Source organism: Nycticebus coucang, chromosome 21 (genome assembly GCF_027406575.1).
Source record: "Nycticebus coucang isolate mNycCou1 chromosome 21, mNycCou1.pri, whole genome shotgun sequence".
Lineage (NCBI taxonomy): Eukaryota > Metazoa > Chordata > Mammalia > Primates > Lorisidae > Nycticebus > Nycticebus coucang.
The window spans coordinates 34,020,696-34,028,341 of record NC_069800.1 but is presented as its reverse complement, the minus strand read 5'-3'; the positions used below and the strand labels follow the sequence as shown (position 1 = coordinate 34,028,341).

Here is a 7,646-nt window from a genome sequence, read left to right as displayed (position 1 = left end):
CAACTGACTGGGTCACAGCCCTACAGGGCTAGCAGTGACTGGGTGTGACAGAGCTGCAAGGTGGGGAAGGAGGCATCAACCTTCCCAGACTAATCTCTTTGCTGGGTGGGTCCTCTGGACTTCACAGAGCACCAAAGCAAGTCATATTTGAGTTGTCACCAGACCCCTGCATTCCAGTTGTCAGAGACCTTTCAAATTCTCCCACCTGAGACAGGTGCTGACTGAGAAAATTGATTTGGACCTTTGAAGTGAGCCAATCACCTGAGAACTATTCAAGTGGTGCCCTGGGTGTGTGGTTGTAGGAAGGTTTGATTTTCCTTTTCCAATTGTTGCCTGTGGGGGGGGGGGTGACTTAATTGCTGGTATTTCTCCACAGCTGATACATCAACCCAGAGTAACTGTTTCACTAAGAGTGAACACAGACCAGATGAAAATAAGACATAACCACTTAGCACCACCACATCAAAGAGGTCCCCAACATCTCAGGGCGGGGCACCACTGCATGCGTCCTCGACAAGGCTCCAGGGGAAATATCAAATGGCGTAAAGTAATCATAGGGTGCAATCAGTGGAAAAACTCTGGTAACATGAATAACCAGAATAGATCAACCCCATGCCAAGGAAAGATATGGCAGATGTAACTGAAGATCCCATTCATAAACAGCTGGCCGAGATGTCAGAAATCGAATTCAGAATTTGGATCACAAACAAGATTAATAGAATGGAGGAAAATTTGGAATTAGAAATCTGAAGAGCAATTCAAAAGTCAGAATTAGAAATTCAAGGAGAAATTCAAAAATTGTCTCAAGAATTTAATGAATATAAAGACAAAATCACCAAAGATTTTGATGCACTGAAGCAAGAATTTGCAGCCCTCAAAGATCTGAAAAACACAGTAGAATCCTTCAGTATCAGAGTGGAGCAGGCAGAAGAAAGGACTTCTGGCATTGAAGACAAGGCATTTGAATGCTCCCAAACTCTCAAAGAAGAAGAGAAATGGAGAGCAAAAACAAATCATTCTCTCAGAGAGCTCTGGGATAATTTGAAGAAGGCTAATATCCACCTCATTGGAATCTCTGAAAGTGATGAAGTGGCCTCACAAGGCACAGAGGCCCTTCTCCATGAAATTATGAAAGAAAAATTTCCAGATATGCCAAGAAATTCTGAAATCCAGATAGCAGACAGTTTCAGAACCCCAGCATGACTCGATCCAAATAAGACATTCCCCAGGCATATCATAATTAACTTCAGTGGTGTCAATATGAAGGAGAAACTTCTGAAAGCAGCTAGACATAAGAAATCTATTACCTACAAAGGGAAGAATATTAGAATGACTGTAGATCTCTCTACTGAAACCTTTCAAGCCAGAAGAGGGTGGTCATCGACTTTTAGTCTCCTAAAGCAAAATAACTTTCAACCCTGGATCTTGTATCAAGCTAAACTGAATTTCATTTATGATGGAGAAATTAAATACTTTAATGACATTCATATGTTGAAGAAATTTGCCATAACCAAACCAGTTCTCCAGGATGTTCTCAGACCTACCCTCCATAATGACCACCCCAATCCTCTACCACAAAAATAAACTCACTCAGAAACTTTTGATCAAACTCCAACTACCACAATGGTGAAAGGATTAAAATTGTCCACTAGACTTTTGAAAAACTTGATACCCAAAGTTTTATCTGACCTATCAGTGTTCTCCATTGATGTGAATGGCTTAAACTGTCCTCTAAAGAGGCACAGGTTAGCTGACTGGATACAAAAACTCAGACCACATATTTGCTGCATACAAGAGTCACATCTTACCTTAAAAGATAAATATATACTCAGGGTGAAAGGATGGTTGTCCATATTTCAGGCAAATGGTAATCAGAAAAAAGCAGGTGTTGCAATTCTATTTGCAGACACAATAGGCTTTAAACCAACAAAAGTAAAGAAAGATAAGAATGGTCACTACATATTTGTAAAGGGTAATACTCAATATGATGAGATTTCAATTATGAATATTTATGCACTCAACCAGAATGCACCTCAATTTATAAGAGAAACTTTAACAGATATGAGAAACTTGATTTCCTCCAGCTCTATAATAGGAGGAGATTTCAACACTCTTTTGGCAGTGCTGGTTAGATGCTCCAATTAGAAGCTGAGCAAAGAAATTTTAGATTCAAACCTAACCATCCAACATTTGGATTTAGCAGACATCTACAGAACATTTCATCCCAACAAAACTGAATACACATACTTCTCATCAGCCCATGGAACATACTACAAAATCGATCTCATCTTAGGTTACAAGTCTAACCTCAGTAAATTTAAAGGAATAGAAATTATTCCTTGCATCCTCTCAGACCATCATGGAATAAAAGTTGAACTCAGTAACAACAGGAATCTGCATACTTATACAAAAACATGGAAGTTAAATAACCTTAGGCTGAATGATAGCTGGGTCAAAGATGAGATTAAAAAGGAAATCGCCAAATTTTTGGAACAAAATGATAATGAAGACAAGAATTATCAGAACCTCTGGGATACCGCAAAGGTAGTCCTAAGAGGGAAATTCATAGCACTGCAAGCCTTCCTCAAGAGAATGGAAAGAGAGGAAGTTAACAACTGAATGGGACATCTCAAGCAACTAGAAAAAGAAGAACATTGCACCCCTAAACCCAGTAGAAGAAAAGACATAACCAAGTGCTCGCATCGGCAGCACATATACTAAAATTGGAACAATACAGAAAAGATTAGCATGGCCCCTGCGCAAGGATGACACGCAAATTCGTGAAGTGTTCCATATTTAAAAAAAAAAAAAAGACATAACCAAAATTAGAGCAGAATTAAATGAAATTGAAAACAAAAGATTTATACAACAGATCAATAAATCAAAAAGTTGTTTTTTTTGAAAATGTCAATAAAATAGATAAACCTTTGGCTAACCTAACCAGGAAAAAAAAGAGTAAAATCTATAATTTCATCAATCAGAAACGACAAAGATGAATTAACAACAGACTCCTCAGAAATTCAAAAAAACCAAAATGAATATTACAAGAAACTTTATTCTCAGAAACTGAAAATCGGAAGGAAATTGACCAACACTTGGAAGCACGTCACCTTCCAAAACTTAGCCAGAATCAAGTAGAAATGTTGAACATGCCAATATCAAGTTCTGAAATAGCATAAACCATACGAGATCTCCCTAAAAAGAAAAGCCCGGGACCAGATGGCTTCATGTCACAATTCTACCAAACCTTTAAAGAGGAACTGGTACCTATATTACTCAAACTGTTCAAAAACATGGAAAAAGAAGGAAGACTACCCAACACATTCTATGAAGCAAACATCACCCTGATCCCCAAACCAGGAAAAGACCCAACAAGAAAAGAAAATTATAGACCAATATCACTAATGAATATAAATGCAAAAATACTCAACAAGATCCTAACAAACAGAATCCAGAAACATATCAAACAAATTATACATCATAACCAAGTCGGTTTTATCCCAGGGTCTCAAGGCTGGTTTAATATACGTAAATCCATAAGTATAATTCAGCACATAAACAATTAAAAAACAAAGACCATATGATTCTCTCAGTTGATGCAGAAAAATCTTTTGATAATATCCAGCATCCCTTCATGATCAGAACACTTAAGAAAATTGATATCCAATTTTCTTAAACTGATAGAGGCCATCTACAGCAAACCCACAGCCAGTATCGTATTGAATGGCATTAAACTGAAATCATTTCCCCTCAGATCAGGAACTAGACAAGTCTGCCCATTGTCTCCACTGCTCTTTAACATTGTGATGGAAGAAAAGGCGATTAAGGGTATTCATATAGACTCAGAAGAGATCAAACTTTCACTCTTCACAGATGATATGATTGTATATCTGGAAAACACCAGGGATTCTACTACAAAACTTTTAGAAGTGATCAAGAAATACATCAGCTTCTCAGGTTACAAAATCAACATTCATAAATCGGTAGCCTTTATATATACCAACATTAGCCAAGCTGAAAAAACAGTTAAGGATTCTATTCCATTCACAGTAGTGCCAAAGAAGATGAACTATTTGGGAGTTTATCTAACACAAGACATGAAAGATCTCTATAAAGAGAACTATGAAACTCTAAGAAAAGAAATAGCTGAAAATTTTAACAAATGGAAAACAAACCATGCTCATGGCTGGGAAGAATTAACATTGTTAAAATTTCCATACTACCCAAAGCAATATACAATTTTAATGCAATCCCTATTAAAGCCCCACTGTCATACTTTACAGATCTTGAAAAAATAATACTTAGTTTATATGGAATAAAAAAGAACCTCGAATAGCCAAGACATTACTCAGAAATAAAAACAAAACAGGAGGAATTACACTACCAGATCTCAGACTATATTATAAATCAATAGTGATCAAAACAGCATGGTACTGGCACAAAAACAGAGAAGTAGATGTCTGGAACAGAATAGAGAACCAAGAGATGAATCCAGATACTTACCGTTATCTGATCTTTGACAAGCCAATTAAAAACATTCAGTGGGGAAAAGATTCTCTATTTAACAAATGGTGCTGGGTGAACTGGCTGGCGACCTGTAGAAGACTGAAACTGGACCCACACCTTTCACCATTAACTAAGGTAGACTCTCACTGGATCAAAGATTTAAACTTAAGACATGAGACTATAAAAATACTAGAAGAGAGTTCAAGGAAAACCCTTGAAGAAATCGGTCTGGGCAAGTATTTTATGAAGAGTACCCCCCAGGCAATTGAAGCAGCTTCGAAAATACACTACTGGGACCAGATCAAACTAAAAAGCTTCTGCACAGCCAAGAACACAGTAAGTAAAGCAAGCAAACAGCCCTCAGAATGGGAGAAGATATTTGCAGGTTATGTCTCTGATAAAGGTTTAATAACCAGAATCCACAGAGAACTCAAATGTATAAGCAAGAGAAGAACAAGTGATCCCATCACAGGCTGGGCAAGGGACTTGAAGAGAAACTTCTCTGAAGAAGACAGGTGCACGGCCTACAGACATATGAAAAAATGCTCATCATCTTTAATCATCAGAGAAATGCAAATCAAAACTACTTTGAGATATCATCTAACTCCAGTAAGATTAGCCCATATCACAAAATCCCAAGACCAGAGATGATGGCGTGGATGTGGAGAAAAAGGAATACTTCTACACTGCTGGTGGGAATGCAAATTAATACATTCCTTTTGGAAAGATGTTTGGAGAACACTCAGAGATCTAAAAATAGACCTGCCATTCAACCCTAAAATTCCTCTACTAGGTATATACCAAGAAGACCAAAATCACATAACAACAAAGATATTTGCAACAGAATGTTTATTGCAGCCCAATTCACAATTGCTAAGTCATGGAAAAAGCCCAAGTGCACATCGATCCACGAATGGATTAATAAATTGTGTTATATGTACACCATGGAATATTATGCAGCCTTAAAGAAAGATGGAGACCTTACCTCTTTCATGTTCACATGGATAGAGCTGGAACATATTCTTCTTTGTAAAGTATCTCAAGAATGTATGAAAAAGTATCCGATGTACTCAGCCCTACTATGAAACTAATTTTTGGCTTTCATATGAAAGCTATAACCCAGGTATAAGCTAAGAATATGGGGAAGGAGGTGAGGGAAGGGAGAAAGGGTGGAGGATGGGCGGAAGGAGGGTGATTGGTGGGATTACACCTGCGGTGCATCTTACAAGTGTACTAGTGAAACTTAGTAAATGTAGAATATAATTGTCTTAACACAATAACTAAGAAAATGCCAGGAAGGCTATATTAACCAGTGTGATGAAAATGTGTCAAACTGTTTATAAAACCAATGTATGGTGCCCCATGATCGCATTAATGTACACAGCCATGATTTAATATTAATAAAAAAAGAACATCAGATGGGAATTATGAAAAAAACAAGCAAACCCTATTTTAAACCCTTGCTATTCAAATTGCACTGTGGATAGCAGCTTGTCTATCTCTTGTGACCTTATTATAAGTGCTGAAATTTGGATGCCCCAGATGTTAATTGGCATCTGCATTTTACAAGATACCTGAAGGATATGTAAATGCATTCATGTTTACCCACAGTTTCCAGAAAACAACGATATTAAAATACACATCAGAACTGTGGGACATAAACAGAGCATAGGTCTATAAAAATTTTAGCCTTGAATATTCTTATTAATAAAATTAAAGCTGTAAAAATCAATGCCCGAAGTCTCTAGCTCAAAACATTTAGGAGAAATAACCCACAAAATAAACTTAAAGAAAATGGATTTTATAATGATAAAGGCAGAAGTTATTAAGTTAGGAAAAAATAGTACAATTAACAAATTAAGATCTATTTCTCTTAAATGATAAATAAAATAGCCGAATATGCAGAAAAGTTAACCAAGCAAAAAGGAACAAAGAATAAAAGGAATATGATAGGGCAAAAGAAAAATAATCGCAACAACAGAATGACTAAAAACATAAGAGTATTGGCACAATTTGATGCAAATAGATTTTAAATATGAAAATGTGAGTAAAATATAAATAAAAACCTGGATGAAATAAAATACTTTTCTTGGAAAATATAATTCACTGGAACTAATCCTGGAAGAAATACAAAGATTACATGCACCAAACCTGTATGGACCAATTTCATTAGAGAAATAGAGAAAATTGTTAAAGAATGAGCCTTTATCAATTCATACAACTTACTCACTACCCCAGATAGTTTCACAAAGGAATTACTATCAAGTTTGTAGAGAATAAGTCATTACAATGCTATTTGAACTTTTCCAGGACATATAAAAAAAAAGTTCCAAATTATTTAAAGTTCCAAAAAATAACATTACTGACATTACTGCAGTGTTATACTTTGCAACCACTCCCAGGCCTAGGTTATGTGCAAAGCCAGCACAGAGTCCCAGTGAAGACCTGGTAAGAATCAGGCTTCTTGGTGACATCCCTGAGGAACTCATTATGCTGTGCTTGGAGCCACCTTCCTATGGGCTTCCTGATGCATAAAGTAATACATTTCCTTCATTTTCCAATTCATTTTCTGTATTACTCGCTGCCAAACCATTCTAGATGGCACAATCTGTCATGCCTATTCCTTCCCCAGAACCAATTTTAATTATTGTTGCTTTGTAATGTTTCTGTATATAGTAGGCTTGTCTAGGGTGAGGGAATAATTCTTGAACAACTTTCTCAGTTTCTTCCTTAAGTGATTTAGCCAGATAAGTCCTACTGAGTTGTTTTTAGTTATCTAAATTTCTTACTAAAATTTCCACTTCAATGATATCCAAAATTATTAGAAAACAAATATGCATTTATTGTATTATGTTGTGTTTTTTTTTTTCACAGTTTTTTTTTTTTTTATTGTTGGGGATTCATTGAGGGTACAATAAGCCAGTTACACTGATTGCAATTGTTAGGTAAAGTCCCTCTTGCAATCATGTTTTACCCCCATAAAGTGTGACACACACTAAGGCCCCACCCCCCTCCCTCCATCCCTCTTTCTGCTTCCCCCCCCATAACCTTAATTGTCCTCATATCAAGATTGAGTACATAGGATTCATGCTTCTCCATTCTTGTGATGCTTTACTAAGAATAATGTCTTCCACTTCCAT

General features: G+C 36.5%; 1 non-coding gene across 1 annotated transcript; it reads left to right on the top strand.

Annotated features, from left to right (window-relative positions):
* Nucleotides 1-2,693: 2,693 nt before the first annotated feature.
* On the top strand, nt 2,694-2,800 carry LOC128574286 (U6 spliceosomal RNA). Its single transcript, XR_008376663.1, has one exon. It is a non-coding gene; the product is annotated as a U6 spliceosomal RNA (small nuclear RNA).
* The last annotated feature ends 4,846 nt before the right edge of the window (nt 2,801-7,646 follow it).